Raw genomic sequence first — 19,906 nt, forward strand, 5'->3', positions numbered from 1 at the left:
TGTCCTGTCCCACAGTCCAGTTGCTTGTCTCTCTTCCCAATTGTGAGTCAGAGAAAGACAATTCCTACAGAGGGGAGAAATAAAAACAGTGGGAGTTTCAGAGAAAACTACAGACTACCACTGTAGTAGTCCTCCCTTTCGAAGACTGAGGTCCGACCTGTGGAGAAAAGTGACTCTTAGTCAGCCTGGAAAGATAGGGAGGAGGAAGATAAGGGTGTGTAGGGAGATTTCTTGGGAACTGAAAGCCTGGAAGGCCTCCTGAAAGAAAAGATCTTTAATCCAGTTACAGATGCTATTAGAATCGGGGGTCCATAGATTATAATAACTTCTGCCTTAGTTCCACCACAGGTGGCTCACATTGGATTATGATGTCACAGGCAGGGACAGGGCCTGTAAATCTCTCCGCCCTGCGGAGCTGTAAGCCCTGCCCCTGGAAGTCTCTGATCACCAAAAGAGATAAGAAAGCCATAAATAAAAGTTCTTTGTTCTTTGAAATGTCATAAATTTATATCTTTAAATTAACCCTAAGACTTTAAAATTTCAATTTAATACAGCAAATTCACAAATCAGAGCAAACTGAAACCCTTACTTATACAAAATTAGAGAGAAATTTTTACTAGCTAAGTGGGCTGATTCCCTCCCACTGTGATAGAGAGCAAACATCTCTGAGAAAAATAACTCAGCAGCACTGCTTAAGACGTTTGTAGACCATTACAGGTTCAACCTTTAATAAATAAAATATTTTAGCCAGATGAATCAACAGAAATGCAGAATAAATCAAAGTAGCTTTCGCTTCACACAGACCAGTTAATGAGCAGATAATTATGCCAAGACAGACAAACATCCATACTCACACTCTCTCAGTAGACTAGCCCAAACTGGAGCTGAGCAGATAAATGAAACAACGCCCAAACTCCCCAGATGGGCATGGGGGTACTCCCGGCACCCATGCCCCAGAACAGAATTCTCAACCAATGTCTTGGTGAGAACCTACTGGGGGAGTTAAGACTGTGTCCAGTCCCCCTTTCTCGGTAGCAAATTGCTTAGTCCCACACAAACAGCAGAGTAAACTCATAATTCCTTAATCGAATCTGAATTCATTCACCTCCAGAGTCCCACATTTATATACTAGTTAGTCCGAGTTTTTTACTTCTACCAGATATTTACCCAGAGTTTAAACAGTCACCTGATTAATTTGCCTGAGGAAGCCATATGGCTTCCAGGGAGGTGATCAAGCTCCCCCTTCCACTCACTTGGAGTGGGCTGAACTGACGGGGCCCCTACCTTACAGATTTTGTCGACAGATCCAGAAGTGTCCGTCCACTCTCTCCAGATGCCAGCTGGGTCCTGGGCTGAGGTCCAGGAGTGCCCTGAGTACCCTGGTTTAATTCTGCTAAATCAGCAGAGTGGCACCTCCCGGAGGCCTATCCGGCTCCCTGGGCCCCAAAACAGGCCCATTCACCAGAGGCCAAAAGGCCAAGCACAGTTGTTCTCAGTCAGGGAACCAATAATGTTACAGAAAACCGGAGAAGAACCAAGCAATACTTAGAGAGATGGAGTTACATTTATTACGTGCGGGTCCAGAGGAAAATGTCTCTCAAATTCTGGGCCCCAACATACAGGAATTTTCCCTATTTATATGTTTTTACCTTCTTTGTCTCCCAAATATGGGGTGTTTCTGACCCCTTTTGCAAGTTCTTAAAGAGCCCATATGTGCTGGGGCCTTGAGACCTCAACCAGAGGCCTGGCCTGGCGCCAGCACTGATAACCTTGTCTGGGGAAGGTTTAATGGCCTCTCTGAAGTGGGAGTAGTCTTAGCAAGCAAGAATTTACAGAAGCCAAATAGCAGGGTTAAAATTTCAAACAGCAGTATTTATATAAGATGGATGCTTCAGTGGGATAAAGCAAAGCAGGAAAACCCCTGGGATTGGATAAAAAGTAAAATGATGGACACACACTTAGGTGGGTGCAGGAACAATTAACATGATAATGAAGGAATTTGTGGGATCTATCCTGGCACCCAACACATTTGGTTGTGCCCCAGGGGGTCCAGAAAAAGGGAAGTTACAAGTTACCTAGACACTTCAAGGGTATGTTATTATAGATGCAAAAAGACAGATAGGCTCAGTTAATAAGGTAAAGGTTGACCTTATCAGTGAAGATACCTGGCTAGGACGTAACTGCCCACTATAACAGCTTTTAATTAAAGTTTAATTTCAGACCATTTTTTGTGGTTACTTTAGGTCTCTGAGTTTGCAAGACTGCCATGCAGGCCTCCCCTGAGCTTGTCAGGTCAGCATGTGGCCTCTTTTGTCCACACTCCACTGATGCCATGAGAGGGACTCTAGAGAGAATCTCTGAGATAAGAAACTCTTGGCAGCTTCTGTCAGCAATTATCCCAGAGCCAGAATGTCTAAAGGTTGGATTTTGCTTCTTCTGAAGTTATTTCCTAGAATTCTTAAGCAAGCAGGTTGTTAATTTGCAGTCACATATTAGTTAGCGGGTTATCATTTGCAGAATAATGTTAAAGGAATGTTGACATGGGTTATAAAATGAGTGGAGGCCAAGCAGGGACCAGAGGTCAAAGTTAAGGGATTTTGTTCATCTCTGTGGATGGAACAAACAATTTGCACATGGGAACACATGACAGCCAAAGAATCACAGTCTGAGAAGATGACACCATGTGAGTCTGACTCAGCTGGACTTACCTTACAGAGAACTCTGTGGTCTGCCTAAGGAAGCAAAGTGCAGGTCAGATGTGACAAAAACATTCCACACTATCTGACTTTTGTCAGGTCTCCACTGACAAAAATGGAAAAAGGACAGTTTGTTTCCTGTGTTTAAAAAGTAAAATAATAATAATAATAATAATAATAATAATAACAATAATAATACAAAATGGACACAACAGGCCAAAATTGAGAGAGAACAGTCTGAGAAGTAAAAATAATAACACGATGTGGTCTCACATTTCGAAAGCGATCAAGCACTTTTGCATTTTAGAAGGACATAATTTAAGAAGTGTCACTTCATAGTTTCTCCCTCCTGAGTTGGATGGATAAGCTTTTCCTTTTTCCAAAAGGATGACAGTCATGCCCCATGACCATCTCTTCCAAAATCTCCAGTAAAGAAGCTAAAGGCTACGGAATGCTTTGTACATGTTGTTATTGCGAAAATCAGCCAAAGAACTGAATTTGAAGTTTACATGACATAGAATATAATAGTCAGAGCATAGAGCTCAATATTGAGAACATAGAGGGAAGCAAGAGAATGTGAGCTCAGAGAGATCCCCAAATGAGCAAGAAAGATTGTAGACTCTCTATGTTGTGGAAATGTACCTTGATAAAGTTTCAGCAAATCTTCAAAAGGTTGGGTGATAAATATTTACTGAATGCCCCTGAAAACCAGGAATTTGGTACACAGTGATGAGCAAGGAGGAGCCCCCAGGCACCAACTATGATGGCAGTGTATGTTAGTCCACTGAGACAACAAGCAATCAAGGTACAAGATAATAAATTAATACATTTCCCTGGGCGTAACCAGCATCAAATTGGTGTAAGCCCTATTGTTGCCTTAGATGAGATCAAATTATTTCTATAAGAAGGTCAGATACAAGTTGAATTATCTCAAGGATTATTCAGCTGTGCTAAATCCTCTCTTGTACACTGGGCACAATTGATTGACCTGCTATGTTCTCAGCATCACAGGGAAAGGCCTGGAGACATTCCTATCAGCCCTTTTTAGACAGGTCCAGCTTACAGTCTATGGATACGAGGCACTCACAGGAAATTTGGAACATGGACAAGGACGAGTACCATACCCTAGCAGGTATTGCAAACTGACAACATTGTGCTTCTCCATCTGACTTTTTAAATGGTTGTCATTAATCCTCACCTGAGGATATTTTTTCAATTGATTTTTAGAGAGAAGAAGGGAGGAAGTGAGGGGGAGAGAGAGACAGAGAGGGAGATAAAAACATCTATGTGAGAGGGACTCATCAGTTGGTTGCCTTCCACACTCTGCCTCCACTAGGGTGAGGATCGAAACTGCAACTCAGTATGTGCCCTTGACCAAAAATCAAACCTGCAATCCTTTGATGGTGGCCAAATCTCTAACCACTGCACCACATAGACTAGGGGCCCAACTGACGGACTTATTTATTTATCTATTTATACTCTTTGTTGTTGAGAGTATTAGAGATGTCCCTCCTTTTTCTCCCTTTTGCCCCCCTCTACCTAGTTCCCTGCTGTCCCAGGCCTTCACCACCCTATTGTCTGAGTCCCAAGTTAATGCATATATGCATATAAGATCTTTGGTTAATCCCTTCTCGTTCCCCTTCCCCATTCCCTTTGAGATTTGTCAGTCTGTTCCATGTTTTCATGCCTCTGATTCTATTTTATTAATCAGATTATTTTTTCATTAAATTTATTGTTCTTTTCTTTTAATTTATATATGCAATTGTTGATAGATATGTATCCATTGCTATTTAATTGTTTTTTTTTATTTTCTTCTGCTTCTTCCTCTTCTTGTTTTTTAAAATATATTTTTATTGATTTCAGAGAGGAAGGGAGAGGAAGAGAGATAGAAACATCAGTAATGAGAGAGAATCATTGATCAGCTGCCTCCTGTAAGCCCTGCACTGGAATTGAGCATGAAACCTGGCCATGTGCCCTGACCAGGAATCAAACCATGACCCCCTGCTTCATAGGTTGATGCTCAACCACTGAGCAACACTAGCCAGGCTCTTCTTCCTCTTCTTAAAAAATACCCTTCAACATTTCATGCAGTACTGGTTTAGTGATGATGAATTCCTTTAGCTTTTTCTTGTCTGTGAAGCTCTTTATCTGACCTTTAATTCTAAATGATAGCTTTGCTGGGTAGAGCAATCTTGGTTGTAGGTATGTGCTAGTCATCACTTCTAGCCTTCAGTTGAGTTTCTGTTGAGAAATCAGCTGACAGTCATATAGATGCTCCATTGTAGGTAACTAACTGCTTACCTCTTGATGCTTTTAAGATTCTCTCTTCAGAAATGGCTCTCCTGTATCTCTAACCCTTGGCATTTTAATTATGATGTGTCTTGGTGTGGGCATCTTTGGGTTCCTCTTGTTTGTGACTCTCTGTGCTTGCTGGACTTGTAACTCCATTTCTTTCACCAGGTAGGGGAAGTTTCTGTCATTATTTCTTCAGAGATTTTTAATATCTTGCTCTCTATATTCTCCTTCTGGTATGCCCATAATGTGAATGTTGGTATGCTTGAAATTGTCTCAGAGGCTCCTTACACTATCTTCATTTTTTTTTTTCTTTTTCCTTTTTGCTCTTCTCTTTGGGTATCTTTTTTTAAAAATATATTTTATTGATTTTTTACAGAGAGGAAGGGAGAGGGATAGAGAGCCAGAAACACCTATGAGAGAGAAACATTGATCAGCTGCCTCCTGCACACCTCCTACTGGGGATGTGCCCGCAACCAAGGTACATGCTCTTGACTGGAATCGAACCTGGGACTCTTCAGTTCGCAGGCCGACGCTCTATCCACTGAGCCAAACCGGTTAGGGCTCTTTGGGTATCTTTTGCTTCCTCATATTCCAAATCGTTGATTTGATTCTCAGAATCCTATACTCTACTGTTGAATCCCTGTAAATTATTCTTTATTTAAGTTAATGTATGCTTAATTTCTGACTTTTTTTTTTTAATGTCTTTGACAATCTCACTAAGAGCCTTGAAAGTCTCACTAAGTCCATTAAAGATATTATTAAGAACCTTCAGTAATCTTATAACCATTTTATGAACTATATATTTAGGATCTTGCTTGCTTCCATTTCTTTCATTTGTAACATGTTTTTTTTTGTTTGTTTGTTTGTGTGTGTGTGTGTGTGTGTTTTTTTTTTTTTTTTGTCTCCCCATTTTGTCTGTGTCCCTGTCTTTTTTTTCTTCTTATTTTTCTATGTATTCAGTAGAGCTGTATGTCTCCTGGAAGTGGTAGAGTGGTTTTGTGTAGTAGGTGTCCTGTAGGGCCAAGTGGATCAGCCTTTTCAGTTACCTGACCTGGCCACTCTAGGTGTACTCCTATGTGGGCTGTGTTCACCATCTTTTTGTAGTTGGGCCTTGATTGTTGCTTCCATCACTGAGAAGAATTGGCCTCCAGGACAATTGACTGTGAGGACCAGCTGCATCTAAAATGGAAGAGCTGCTATACAGGAGACATCTCTATGGAGCAGGACTTGATTCAGTAGGGCTTTGATGCTCATTGAGTCTGCCCTTTGAGTGTGTTGCCTGTGGATGTGTAGAGTTTAATCTGGTATGGTCTGAAGTTGTCCATTGGGTGCCCTGGCTCTGGAGCCTCCAAGGTGGTGCATAGTCAGGCACTTCCTGGAGCTACCTAGGAGGAGCTACAGAGAGATCTGTAGATGTCTGCTACTTGTATTGGGCTAGGAAGTGCCCAGGCGAGGATGAACCATAAAGCAAGGAAGGTTGGTGCTAGGCCAGTTCTTGGGCCTTTTATTGATACGTTTGGGGCAAGCTGATTCCAGCTGCTACTTGTTTAAGAGATTTTAGCAAAGTAAAGCCTGAGCCAGGACAGGCCACTTATATGGAAAAGCTTCTGTAAACAGCTTCTGTGGGGCTGCAAATGGGATGGGACGGGATCTCAGGGAATCACCAGGGCAGAACAAACAGTGTGGGCCAGGCTGATGGAAACTCAGATATGACTACCAGTCAGCTCTGCAACAGAGGAGGTCCCAGCACAGAAACATTGACCCCTGCAAGCACTCCTATCTTTGAGAAATTTTCCCTGGAGTTCTTCCTCCAATGCCAGACAGTCCAGTTCCTCCCTGTATGCCCCTGGATTTCCTCAAAGCCACCACCTGGTGCAAGAACTTAGAGGAAGCTAGATCATGTAAGTTTTTCCATGAGTCCTTTAAGAGGTACACTTGGGACTCCTGCAGCCTCTGTGTTACTCAGCCATAATCCCCACTGGTTTCTACAGCCCAAAGTTACAGTGATTTTTCCTCCAAGCTCTGGAACCATGGGCTTGGGTCTGGTGTAGAGCTGGGACCCCCTGCTTCTCACAGAAGGTCTGATAGATGTCTCTCCCAATTAAAAAAACACCACAAGTGGGTGTGGGACCAGCTTTTTCCATGCCTCTACCCCTCCTATCAGTATCTATGTTCTTTCTTCATTACTTCTCTACTGTAGGACTGCCATTCAGTCAAATTTCAATGGTTCTAAATGATAGTTGTTCTGTATATGACTTATAATTTTCATGGGATTATAGGAGGTGGCAAGTACAGGCGTTTACCTATGACACCATCTTGGTTCTCCCCATCTGACTTTTAACACCAACATTGACTTCAGCTTTCCTAATCAAATGTTATAATATCTGTACCACCAATTTGAATACCTCCTCCTGAGTTTTTAAAATTTCTTCATAGATTTGGGTATTCTTTAAGACATACAATATTTTTGGGGCAGTGTCTTATGTCACACATCTCTTGTAGCTCTAAAGAAAAATACTTGCATTTTTTTCACATTTTAAATCAATTAGTCTTTTATATTACTCAAAATGTCTTGCTTTATATGGGCAATTGTTTGGTGCTTTCATGGGAGGTTTTTCACGTTCTGTATATTTTTAAATGTTTAAATTTTTCTTAAAATTTTCCAGTGAAATCCTCCGTGATCAAAGTAATAAAAGTGTTTGTTTGTTTGTTTTTTGTCCCTTTTTTGTATGTTTGCAATTTTATCCTAAGGGTTTTGTAGCTAGCCCAAGTTACAAGCTAAGATCCTATTAAAAAAAAAAAAAAAAGTTGTTTAGGATCTTTTCCTTGGGCTTGCAATTCTAGTTTCAGTGATTAGTTTTGTTGATTCTGTTTTTGTTCCTTGAAAGGATGTACTTTATCAAATTACCAATATCTCTAGGAGCTTTTTCTGTATTAGCTGTACTGTAATTGCAATCTCTATTTGTCATCAATTTTGTAATAGATCTTCTTCCAAGTCTTTGATTCTTTATTTTCAATTATAAAAATTGTCCATACTTACATTTTAAATCTAATTTTAATTTAATTACATTATAAATAAAAGAATCACCAATGCCAATGTAGATAGGTTCACTGTAACTTATGCTGTCTCCATAAAGTATTCAAATGAAAGTAAAAAGAATTATTCAAATTGAATCAGTCTATTGGTGATGACTAGATCAATGATGTGTTTATGTTAATACTGGAAACGAGGCATTGCAATAGAGCAATAATAACACGTGATACAACACTTAGAATAAATATATTTCTACCAAAACAACAAAGCTGTGTTTCACGGTGAAATATTTGATACTGCTTTAGCTTTTAAATTTAAATTAAAGCTATTTATACTTAGATAAAATGTAAAATTCAGTTTCTCAGGCATGCTAGCTATATTTCAAATGCTCAATAGCCACATGTGGAAAGTGGCTACCATATTGGATACTGAAATTTCTAAAAAAATACTCAAATGTTTGAAATTGAGGACAAACTTCTAAGTAATCCATGAGTGAAAAAAGAAATCACAAAGGATATAGAAAATATTTTAAATTGAATTATAGTGTAAACAGAATGTACAAAATTTTGAGAGATTTAGATATAAATGCATAGAAGGAAGTTTTATAGCTTTCTAGCCTTATGTTAGACAAGAAGAATTTTTAATAGTTTATAGTAGAGGCTTTGAATATTATTACTTCTCCTAAAGAATATTGAGTGTGTTTTCTCTTTAAGCAGGCACATAAATTATGGGCACACCATCTTGATCTTCAGAAGGCTGGTTTTAGATGTCATTAGCCAGGGACTACTCCAATTTTGATGTTCCTTTAGGCACAATTTGAGAATCAGATTGGGATGTCTTATTGTTAAGTGATGAAAATGGTGCCAGGTGTTAGACCCCAGTTCAGCAACATCATTACTTGAGTTCTGGCTAAGACTTGATTATAAGAAAAATGTTCATTTATAGTGACCCACAGATAGAAGTGAAGTGAACCTTAGAAGAAATAGGCTTAGGATACAAGTTATACTGTAAAGGCAATAGAGAGGCAAATAAGGATACTTGGAATTTAGAGATGTGCCTTGAGAGAGGAAAGAAGGGTGTGGGAAAAGGCACGGGTTTGCTCCATGGAGAGAGCCATGCTGGGTCCTCTGTCCCGAGGGCTTTTATCTGAGGTCTCAGGGGAGAATATCAATAGAATATTCATCAGCTTTTCAAGTGTATCCCCTCAGGGTCCTGGTCTCAACTAACTGATCTGTCTCTGGGCAGAGGATCATTAGTCAATAGGCGAGGACCTGACCAGTCCTGATCACTGGCTAGTCCTAAGGACCCTACCCATGCACGAATTTTGTGCACTGGGCCTCTAGTATCTTTATAATAGAATATAGTCCCTGAGGAACATTTTGGTTCCATCTTTTCATAGCAGTTCCAGAGAAAAAAATAAAACAAAACAAGCAAAAAATGGGATGAAGCATTCAATAACAAAGGGGGACCCTCAAGGCCAGGACATAGAGGAGAAAAATGAAGCTGTAATAAAAAGAGGAGGAAAAGCCAGAAGTTACCTTATTTGGCCTGTGTCACCTAAAAGACACAAGGGGAAGGGAAAGCTGGAAAAAAAAAAAGCCAAAAAAGTGTAATGATCACAGCCCAGGGACACAGACTCACTAAGAGTGTGATTTAACTCCAAGACCACACTGCCCCTCCCTCACGCCTGACCACCACATCGACAGGACTCTGGTATGGCAACAGTAATTGAAGCTGCAAGAACTATGAGGGACAGACTGTATTTAAGAAGGAGTCCTTTAAGAAGTACAAATTGGCAATTACAAAGTAGTCACAGGGATGAAAAGTACAGCATAGGGAATATAGTCAATAACATATACTAATAAAAGAGTAATATGCTAATTAGACCAGGAGACCTTCCGGAGACCTTCCGGATGTCCTTCCAGACAAAGCTTGGGGCTTGGCTGGCCTGCAAACTGACCCCAGGCCCTTGCCCAGGCTGCCACGCCCCCTGCTCCAGGTCACCCTGGCCCCAGCAAAGACCCCCACCCCATCAGGGGCTGGCTGGCCTGCAAACTGCTCCAGGCCTTTCACCCTGGCTGCCTGTTTCCCAGTGGAGACCCCCACCAAGATGGGGGTGTGGCCAGCCTGCAAAAGGCCCTCAGCCCCTCACCCAGACTGACCACACCGCCCAGCAGGGACCCCCACCCCAATGGGGGCATGGCCAGCCTGAAAACCACCCTCAGCCCCTTGCCCAGGCTAGTCCCGCCCCCCAAGGGGACCCCTACCCTGATCTGAGACCCCCTTCAGGGCAGACCACCCGGCCTCCACCCTTGCACCAGGCCTCTATCTATAGTAAAAGGGTAATATGCTAATTAGACCAGATGTCCTGCAGGGCAAAGCCACAGTGGCGGGGCCAAGGCAGAGGCAGTTAGGGGTGATCAGGGTGGCAGGGGAGAGCAGTTAGGGATATCAGGTCAGCAGTGGAGAGCAGTTAGGGAGCTCAGGCTGGCAAGGGAGGGCAGTTAGGGGGATCAGAGTGAGTGGTTAGGAGCCAGCCGTCCTGGATTGTGAGAGGGATGTCCGACTGCCGGTTTAGGCCAGATCCCTGGATCGGGCTTAAATTGGTAGTCGGACATCCCCCAAGGGGTGCTGGTTTAGAGAGGGTGCAGGCCGGGCTGAGGGACAACCCTCTACTGTGCACGAATTTCATGCACTGGGCCTCTAGTATTGTAATAAGTATGTATGGTGCCAGGTGGGTACTGGACTTATCAGGGGATCACTTTGTAAGGCCTATAAATGTCTAACACTATGCTATACACCTGAAACTAATATAATATTGAATGCCAACTGTAATTGAAAAAGTGTAAACAAATAAAAATTTCAAAGTTGTAAAAGAGGGGGTTCTTAGGGAGACTCACAGACAACAGGTGAAACAAAAAACTACAGGCCTACTCACTTCAGTTCCTAACATGAAGTATCATGTCTAGATTTCAACATCACAAGGCATGCTAACAGGCAAGAAAAAAACATAAACTTTTCTGAAGGATATACTACCTTTTTTAAGCCTCTGAGTTCTAATTGTGCTAGTTCAAGAGAAAAACAATAACAGTCTTGTGTTGTTGTTTTCCTGTTTATACTACTAAAGAAGGAAATAATTTCATCTCAGTAATCAGGGTCTGAATCATAACAAATTGAATGAAGACACAAATGGAAGACACCGAGGAGGTGGAATCAACAAAATATGGCCACTGATGGCAATAGGAGGGGGGGGGGGGGGCGGGCAGAGAGAGAGAAACCAGGCTTCTATCTTGGGCCACCCTCTTACATGTGGCTCCCTTCACTGCACTGCACCCTCAGAGGGAGAGCAGAGGAGGGTGAGGACTATGGAGCAGGATGTGCCAGCTGTGATGCCCACTGGGGCACATCCTGTCCTCCAATGGAAAATGGGTGAGCTCATACTCCTTCCAGGGAAGGCATCATACCAGGCATAAACTTGGCCCAAGAAAATCCTAGGGCAGTGATTTTCAACCAGTGTGCTGCAATAATTTTTTAAAACATGCAATGATCTTTTTTTCCTTTAGGTTGTCAAATTAAATAATGACAACAGCCAACACAATAGTCATCCAGTATGAATAAACTAAAATTATACCTGATTTTGGCAGATTAGCAAAAAGATATACTTTTTAGTGTGTGGCAGAATTTTACCAGTTAGTTTATGTATACCATGAGGTAAAAATGTTGAAAATCTCTGTCTTAGGGTAATCCAGATGTTGTCCCCCATTTGTTGATGTCAGGGGGAGTCAAGCTGGAGAGTTGCCCGAGGATATTTTATGGTAGAGAAGGAGAAAAGTTCGTTTTTAAAAAATTTTTTTATTGTCTAAAATTTTACATATATCTCCTTTTTCTCCAATTGACACCCCCCTCCCCCCCGCAACAGCCACTCCCACCCTGGGCAAGTCCCCACCGCCCCAGTGTCTGTGTCCATTGGTTATGCTCACATGCATGCATACAAGTCCTTTGGTTGTTCTCTATTTCTTCCCCCCCCCAACCCCCCGCCCCGCCCTGCCACACACACACATCTCCCCTGCTATTTCTCTCTGGATCTATTTTTGTTCATCAGTTTATGTTGATCATTATATCCCACATATGAGTGAGATCATGTGATATTTATCTTTCTCCAACTGGCTTATTTCACTTAGCATAATGCTCTCCAGTTCCAAATGGAAAAAGTTCCTTCTTTTTTATAGTGGCATAGTATTCCATTGTGTAGATGTACCACAGTTTTTTAATCCACTCATCTGCTGATGTACACTTAGGCTGTTGCCAAATCTTAGCTATTGTAAATTGTGCTGCTATGAACATAGAGGTGTATATATCCTTTCTTATTGGTGTTTCTTGTTTCTTGGGATATAGTCTTAGAAGTGGGATCACTGGGTCAAATGGGAGTTCCATTTTAAACTTTTTAAGGAAACTCCATACTGTCTTCCACAGTGGCTGCACCAGTCTGCATTCCCACCAGCATTGCAGGAGGGTTCCTTTTCTCTACATCCTCACCAGCACTTGTTGTTTGTGGATTTGTTTATAATAGCCATTAAGACAGGTGTGAGATTGTATCTCATTGTTGTTTTGATTTGCATCTCTTGGATGATTAGTGACTTTGAGAAAGGGTCTTGTTAACCCTATACTAAATAATTCTTTGGAAAATGTTCAAACATGAGCTCTGTTTCTCCCCTGAGCCTGGACACAGTCAACTTTCCTCCTCCACCCTCCCATTCTCATTCTTCAAAATAATTCCACTGAAAAGATTTTACACTTTATTTAGGATTCAGAGAATGTCTACTCTGCAGCTGGCACTCAGTGTCAGAGGGTGGTCCTTCCTAATTCATGGAACAAGAGGAGAGATATAATTTATTCTCCATGCCACTTTCTCGGAGTATTCATGTAATGAGCACCTGGAAGTTCTGAGAGTTAAGGATTTTTTTAAAGGAATATGGAGAACATTTTCTTAGTTCAAATGTTTTCAAGTGCAGTGAAAAGAGACCTCAAGCTTTAGTTGCTTAAACATTAAGGGAAGTCACTGGCTGAAGTCCAGCAATAAGGTCGGATTCAGCCCTGGGAGACTCAGGAGCTCAGGTTTCTTCCAACTTTCTGCTATGCTTTCAGGTGTTGCCCTCAACCTCAGGCTGGTGGATGGAAAGTGGCTGGAGTTCCAGGCATCACTCTCAGACCCAACCATGCCCAGGGGAGTGGCAAATTGTGTCTCTCTGTGGGTCTTCCAGGAGAGCAGAAACCTCAGGTCCCAGCTCTGCAGACCTGTACTCCCCGCTTCTTGTTCTTCCTGTTTATATCACTACTAGAGGACTGGTGCATGAAATTCGTGCACGGGGGGGGGGGGGGCGGGGAGGGGGTCCCTCAGCCCAGCCTGCACCCTCTCCAATCTGGGACCCCTCAAGGGATGACATCCCTATCACAATCCAGGACTGCTGGCTCCCAACTGCTCACCTGCCTGCCTTCCTGATTGCCCCTAACCGCTTCTGCCTGCCAGCCTGATCACCCCCTAACCACTCCCCTGCCAGCCTGATTGATGCCTAACTGCTCCCCTGCCAGCCTGTTTGCCCCTAACTGTCCTTCCCTGCAGGCCTGGTGCCCCACAACTGCTCTCCCCTGCAGGCCTGGGTCCCTCCCAACTGCCTTTCCCTGCAGGCCTGGTCCCCCCAACTTCCCTCCTCTGCCAGCTTGATTGCCCCCAACTGCCCTCCCTTTCAGACCTGGTCCCTCCCAACTGCCCTCCCTTGCTGGCCATCTTGTGGTGGCCTTCTTGTGTCCACATGGGGGCAGGATCTTTGATCACATGGGGGCAGCCATCTTGTGTGTTGGAGTGATGGTCAATCTGTATATTACTCTTTTATTAGATAGGATAGAGGCCTGGTGCACAGGTAGGGGCCAGCTGGTTTGCCTTGAAGGGTCTCCTGTATCAGGGTGGGGGTTCACTTGGGGCGTGAGGCGGCCTGGGTGAGGGGCCTGTGGTGGTTTGCAGGTTGGCCAGGCCCCCTGGTGACCCAAGCGGAGGCCCTGGTATCTGGGGTTTATTTATCTTCTACAATTGAAACTATGTAGCCTGAAGGGAAGCCAAGCCCTCTGCTTGCTCCGAGGCGGCAGCCATTTCTGTTGGAATTTATGTATCTTCTATAATTGAAACTTTGTAGCCTTAAGCAGAGGCCTGGGCGGGCCAGGGCTGCAGAAGCTTGGCTTCCTCCATCGCCGGGGAAACCCAAGCCTCCCTCCTGCTCTCTGTGGCGGTAGCCATCTTGGTTGGGTTTATTTGCATATTTGCTCCTGATTGGCTTGTGGGCGTGGCTTGTGGGTGTAGTGGAGTGATGGTTAATTTGCATATTACTCTTTTATTAGATAGGAATGCTGCAGACAAAGTGCACACAGCATGGGTTCTGACTCAGAAAGGCCTGGCCCTGGTGTTCCCTCCCACTTCCTGATTCTCCACCCACAGCTGACAGCTGCTTTCCTAGAGCAGTTCTTTGCTGGGCTTTTGGTCACATTTTGCTGAAAAAATACCAGCAATGTTCTCTTTCTGTTCCAGTGCCTCCAGTGCTTTATTCAACTTCTTCCAGTCAAGTCCCCCAGACGCCTACAATGTGTCAGCCCCCAAAGGAGAAACCAAGAACTTTCAAGAGCACAAGGTAATGGGAGGTAATGGCTACTCCTATTGTTCAATGACCAGCACCCTGGTAAGTCCAAGAGTGTGAGTGTCTCTCTGTGTGTGTGTATTTGTGTTTGCTCTGTTTGTGTGTGTTGTTTATGAATGTTTATGTATGGGTTATGCTTGTGAGTATATGTAGGTGAGGTGTGTGTTCTGTTTTGTATGTTATGTTTATGTGTTGTTATGTTTTGTGAGTGTGTATTTGTGTGTTATGCTGTGCATATGTTGTATATATATGTTTCTATGTCTATTGTGTTTGTGATGCATGTGTGTGCTATATGTATTATATTTTTGTATGTTATACTGTGTGTGTTGTGTTTGAGTGTATATGTGTGGATGATGTCTGTCGTGTTTTTGTGTGTTATGTTTGTGTGCATGCATGTATGTTTTGTACATGTGTGTTTGTGAGTGTTTGTTTTGTGATTGTATTATGTGAGTGGTGTGTGTGTGATGTTTGTGTGTATTATATTTGTGTGTATGTGTTGTATATGTATGTTTGTGTATATGTTTGTGAGTGTATGTGTGTGTTGTGGTTGTGAGTGTATTGTGTGAGTGGTGTGTGTGTGTGTGTGTTTTGTGAAGGTGTGTGTTTGTGGTATATTAGAAAGGGTTGTGACTAAAAAGTCAGGAGAACTTTGTATGCCTTGTGCCCTGCCTCCCTGCTTACATGGGGTGATACTTCCGTGAGTTTCACTATCTTCTGGAGAAACATAACAGGGTGGTGTAGCTTCTCCGTGTTCCATGTCAGAGACAAAACCACCAAGTGTGGCAAAGGTGTGAGGCACTGTTCAGGGCTGGGTCTAGAGGCCTGCGAGTCAGGTGTCCCCACACCCTGGAGCCTTCATCTGGAGACGGTCCTTGATTGTGAAGGTCTCCAAGTGTCCTGCAAGTCCTGGCACACAGTCCTGGGGCCTTGCACTTTCCTTCCCAAACCCACACACCAGGATGGACTCCTGGAACAGGGAACAATGTTAGTCCCTGAGGTGAGGCAATGCGGGTGGCAACAGGGTGTGCTGTCCTCTCACCTGAAGGATGATGGGAGTTTCTGGTGGGTGACACGGCGCTTGCAATAGACTACAGCTTGCAATAGAAAATGTCATAAAATGTGCTGGAATGTTATAGGGATGACAGGACATCTAGTTCAGGCCCAGCATTCACACTTAGAGGGCACTGAGGCTCAGGCAGTATGACGTTGGAGGTGGGCCCTGAGGTCTCCTGGCTCCAGCAGGACTGTCCTAAAGCCATGAAGTTCCTATGCCAAGGCTATTGGCCTCCTCAGCACAATACCCAGCCACCCACCTCTCAGCCCTCTGCCATCCTCACTGCCAGGCCTTCCTCAGGGATCATCCTGGCACACCGCACCCCCAGCCAGCCCCTCACCAGTGTCCTGCTCCCACCCTGAACACTCTGGTCACACATCCTCCCTCTGCTCACGGGACACAGTGTCACCTGCTTCTGCATCTCTGCTCCTTTCTCTTCCTCATACGGCAGCTCCAGGACCTTCCGTCCACCCAAACACCATTTGTTCCTCAGGCTGCAGGCTGATTGCACCTTCTCTGTGAAATCACATTGAAGACCAAAAAGCAGAGGGAGGGAGGGGAGGAGAAGTGGAGAAAGAGAGACAGAGAGCAAAGAGGAACAGGGAGGAGAACAGAAAGAGAAACAGAGACAGTTAGAAATACAGAGATAGACAGAGGGAGAAATAAGAGGGAGAGAGAGAAAAAAACAGTGTCCCTAAAAAGTTAGTATCTTAGTCTTTCCTCCCCTCTCCTCACTCAATCCACCCCTCCTCCAAAGCAACTTAAAATTCTTCCTTCTGACAAGAAAAAGACAAAGTCAGGTGCCCCTTGAAACTCAGTTGGAAAATCAGTCAGACATACTATTTTCTCTAGGTGGAGGAAGAAGAATATGAGCTGATTCTCCTAGACAATCCCACAGGAGCACTGGCCCAGCATCCTAAACAAGATGTGTCTGGAGGTAAAATGACTTCCCAGTGTACCTGAATCTGAGGCAGGTATGAATGGGGACTGTGATGTGCAGGGTGCCCTTGGAGAGTCAGCAGAGTGCAGCCCAGTCAGAGCTTCACCCAGAAGATGGGGTGAAGAGGGCCCAACAGGCACAGTGGGAGGAAGGACGAGAGAGAGAGAGAGAGAGAGAGAGAGAGAGAGAGAGAGAGAGAGAGAGAGAACACCAGTCATGCCTCAGGGAGATGGGCATGACAAGACCACTATTCTTGGCAGAGGCTTGCAGACCCTAAGTAGGTACTTTGCTGATTCAGATGTAGGACTGCTGATGGTCAGAGGGGCTACAAAGAACCATATGAATAAGGAGTTGTTTCATCTCTAGGCTGGTCTTTCTCAAGTGGTTCTTCCCCCAAAAGCTTTTGCATCAGGATCAGGTGCTTAACAGTCATGGACTCAACTTCATCATCTAACCCAGGCAGACAAAGTTTAGGAGTGCTTACAATCCATCTATTTTCCTGGCCAGAAGACATTATTTGTGATTCATTATGTATTTGAACATGATGATTTTTTTTATTATTGTATGAACTTGAATGGACTGAGCCATTAGGGGAAGCCATATTAATAAACTGTATGATAAATTTACCAGTATAAGTTGCAGCATGTAATTTACCCTTTCTCATGGCAATCAAAGGTAAATATTACTTTTAAAATCCTCTCAAGAATTTGAGTGATGTACTTGGCGTGCACTGGTTCCAGGCTTGCCCAGTTGGGAGTTGGTACTGTCTTCACCCAGCTTCAGATTAGCTGGGTGGGCAGGGATGAACATTCCACCTTCCTTGCTTCCTTGAAACTCCCACCAATTCACTCACATCCCTTTCAAAGCCAAGTGGGGGAAGTTGAAGAGAGCCAATGTCATCAGTCAGAATTGGTTGGTGGGTCTGCCAGTCAAGGATCCTAATCCTGTCTCTACAAGGGGTAGGGCTCTGTCACTGAGATGCATGAATGTCTTCAATATAGAACAGACTTGTAAAGCAGAGGTGCCATTTGGGACCTCTCTATGTGCTCTCGGTCTGTGACCTCAAAGGCCAGGAGAAGGAATTCTCTTCCTGTCCTTCAACCTCAATCATTTCTAAAAGCTTAACATTAGACTTCCCAATTCTGAATTGACATCTGTAAGTATTCACCTGGCCAATGGTTCCTATATTTAGCTGGGTGAGAATATCTGGGCCAAATTTCAAGGATTTCGCTTAAAAATGTGACTCCACAGGGTCTGATTAAAAGATTCCACACTCCCTACATTCCCTGTTGAAATAGCTGAAGGAGGTGATGTGGTCAGTCACTTCAGGGATAAGATGTAGACACAGAGGCCACACACTTACATCCTCATCACCCAGGGATACCTAGGAAAGCTCAGGGTCCCATATTCATGAAGGCCTGGTTTCCATCTGGGTGAGAACAGGTGACCCTGAGAAGAAGTTACAAAACCTAAACATAAAATGTGGTATTCTACCATATGATCCAGCATTTTCACTTCTGGGTATATGCCCTCAAAGAAATCAAAATAGGGATTTAAATAGTCATGTGTACTTTAATGTTCATAGCAGCATTATTCACAATATTGGATAGTGGGAACAACTCATGTCCTTATGTAAGAATAAACAAAATGTGATCCATCCATATAATGGAATGTTTTTCAGCCTTGAAAAAAGGAAATTCTGGCACATGCTACTGTATGAGTGAACCTGGAAAACAATATGCCAAATGAAATGCACCAGAGAGAAAATATTAAATTTGCAGGAATCCACTTATCTGAAGTCCCTAGAATAGTAAAAGTCAGAGAGACAATAAGCAGAATAGTGCTTAGCAAGAGTTTGGGGGGAGGGAAGAATGAAGAGTTACTGTTTCATGAGGACAGTTTCTGGTTGTGGTGATGAAAACATTCTTGAGATGCATATGAGTGATAATTGGACAATAATGTGAAGGTACTCAATGTCACTGAATTGTACACCTAAAATAGCAAAAACAATAATTTTAGGTTATGTATATTTTATCACAATACAAACGTTAAAAAGAATGGGATGTGAGCCCAGAGCAGGTTTCAGGTGCAGATGTTAATCTGTCCTTCCTCAGAGGACAGCCTGCCCTGAGGTCATGGAGCAGACCCAGGGGTGAGGCTCTAACCCCAATCCCTCTGCTTTCTCTGATGCTTCTAGATCTGAGGGAGAAGGAAGAGACCCCAAAGAGACTGAGGCTCATCCTGGTGGGGAAAACCGGAAGTGGGAAAAGTGCAACAGGAAACAGCATCCTTGGTTGGGTAGTGTTCCAGTTTAAGCTCAGTGCTAAACCAGTGACCAAGAACTTCCAGAGAGGGAACTTGAGGTGATAGACACTCCCGATATTTTGTCCCCTGGAGTTCCACAGGAAGTGGCAGATAAGGGATCCTGGGAAGCCATTCCCTTATCCTCCCCAGGGCCACACACAGTGCTCCTGGTGACAAAGTTGGGCAGGTTCACAAAGGAGGACCAGTTGGTGGTCAGGCATCTCCAGGAAGTCTTTGGAGTTGGAGTCATGGCCTACACCATCCTGGTGTTCACCAGGAAGGAAGACCTGGATGGTGGCTCGCTGGATGAGTATGTGCGAGAGACTGACAACTGGGAGCCGGCTGAGCTGGACGTGATTTGTTCCAGGCGTCACTGTGGCTTCAACAACAGGGCCGAAGGGGCGGAGCAGGAGGCCCAGCTGAAGGAGCTCATGGACAAAATCGAGGGGGTTCTGTGGGAAAACGAATGCCATCATTACAGCAACAAGGCTTACCAATACTCCCAGCAAAATCTTCTGCTCACAGAGGTATAGGGAAGGCAGATAATCCAGGGGCAAGGCTCTGGGGAAGGGCCCAGTGGGGAGTCCTGGCTGGAGGGACTGTGCAGAATCCAGAAGGCATCTGAGGAATCTCACAAAGGTCTCCTGAAGTGGGCACCCATCTGAGCATATGCTGGACTTCACTGAGGGACAGCTATTCCCTGTGAGTCCCTCTCAGCCCTGTGTCCAGCTTCCAGCCTGTCATTTGTCCTCCAATCTCATGGGTCACTGACTATGCCAGTCTCCAGGTCAGTGTCTGGTATGGTAAGGGGGTATGGGTTCCTGAGTTCTTAACTCCCATCCAGGTCCTTCATCATATCTTTCAGTGCACGTGGATCTCTCCTTCCTCTGTTCCCCTCTA

General features: G+C 43.9%; 1 pseudogene across 1 annotated transcript; it reads left to right on the forward strand.

Annotated features, from left to right (window-relative positions):
* Nucleotides 1-3,797: 3,797 nt before the first annotated feature.
* Nucleotides 3,798-19,539, forward strand: LOC308246786 (GTPase IMAP family member 6-like; annotated as a pseudogene). The gene is made up of 5 exons: nt 3,798-3,828; nt 13,171-13,273; nt 14,603-14,750; nt 16,615-16,699; nt 18,877-19,539. The product of its transcript is annotated as a GTPase IMAP family member 6-like (transcript).
* Nucleotides 19,540-19,906: the final 367 nt, after the last annotated feature.

This window comes from Plecotus auritus (genome assembly GCF_963455305.1).
Source record: "Plecotus auritus genome assembly, chromosome: 4".
Taxonomy (NCBI): domain Eukaryota; kingdom Metazoa; phylum Chordata; class Mammalia; order Chiroptera; family Vespertilionidae; genus Plecotus; species Plecotus auritus.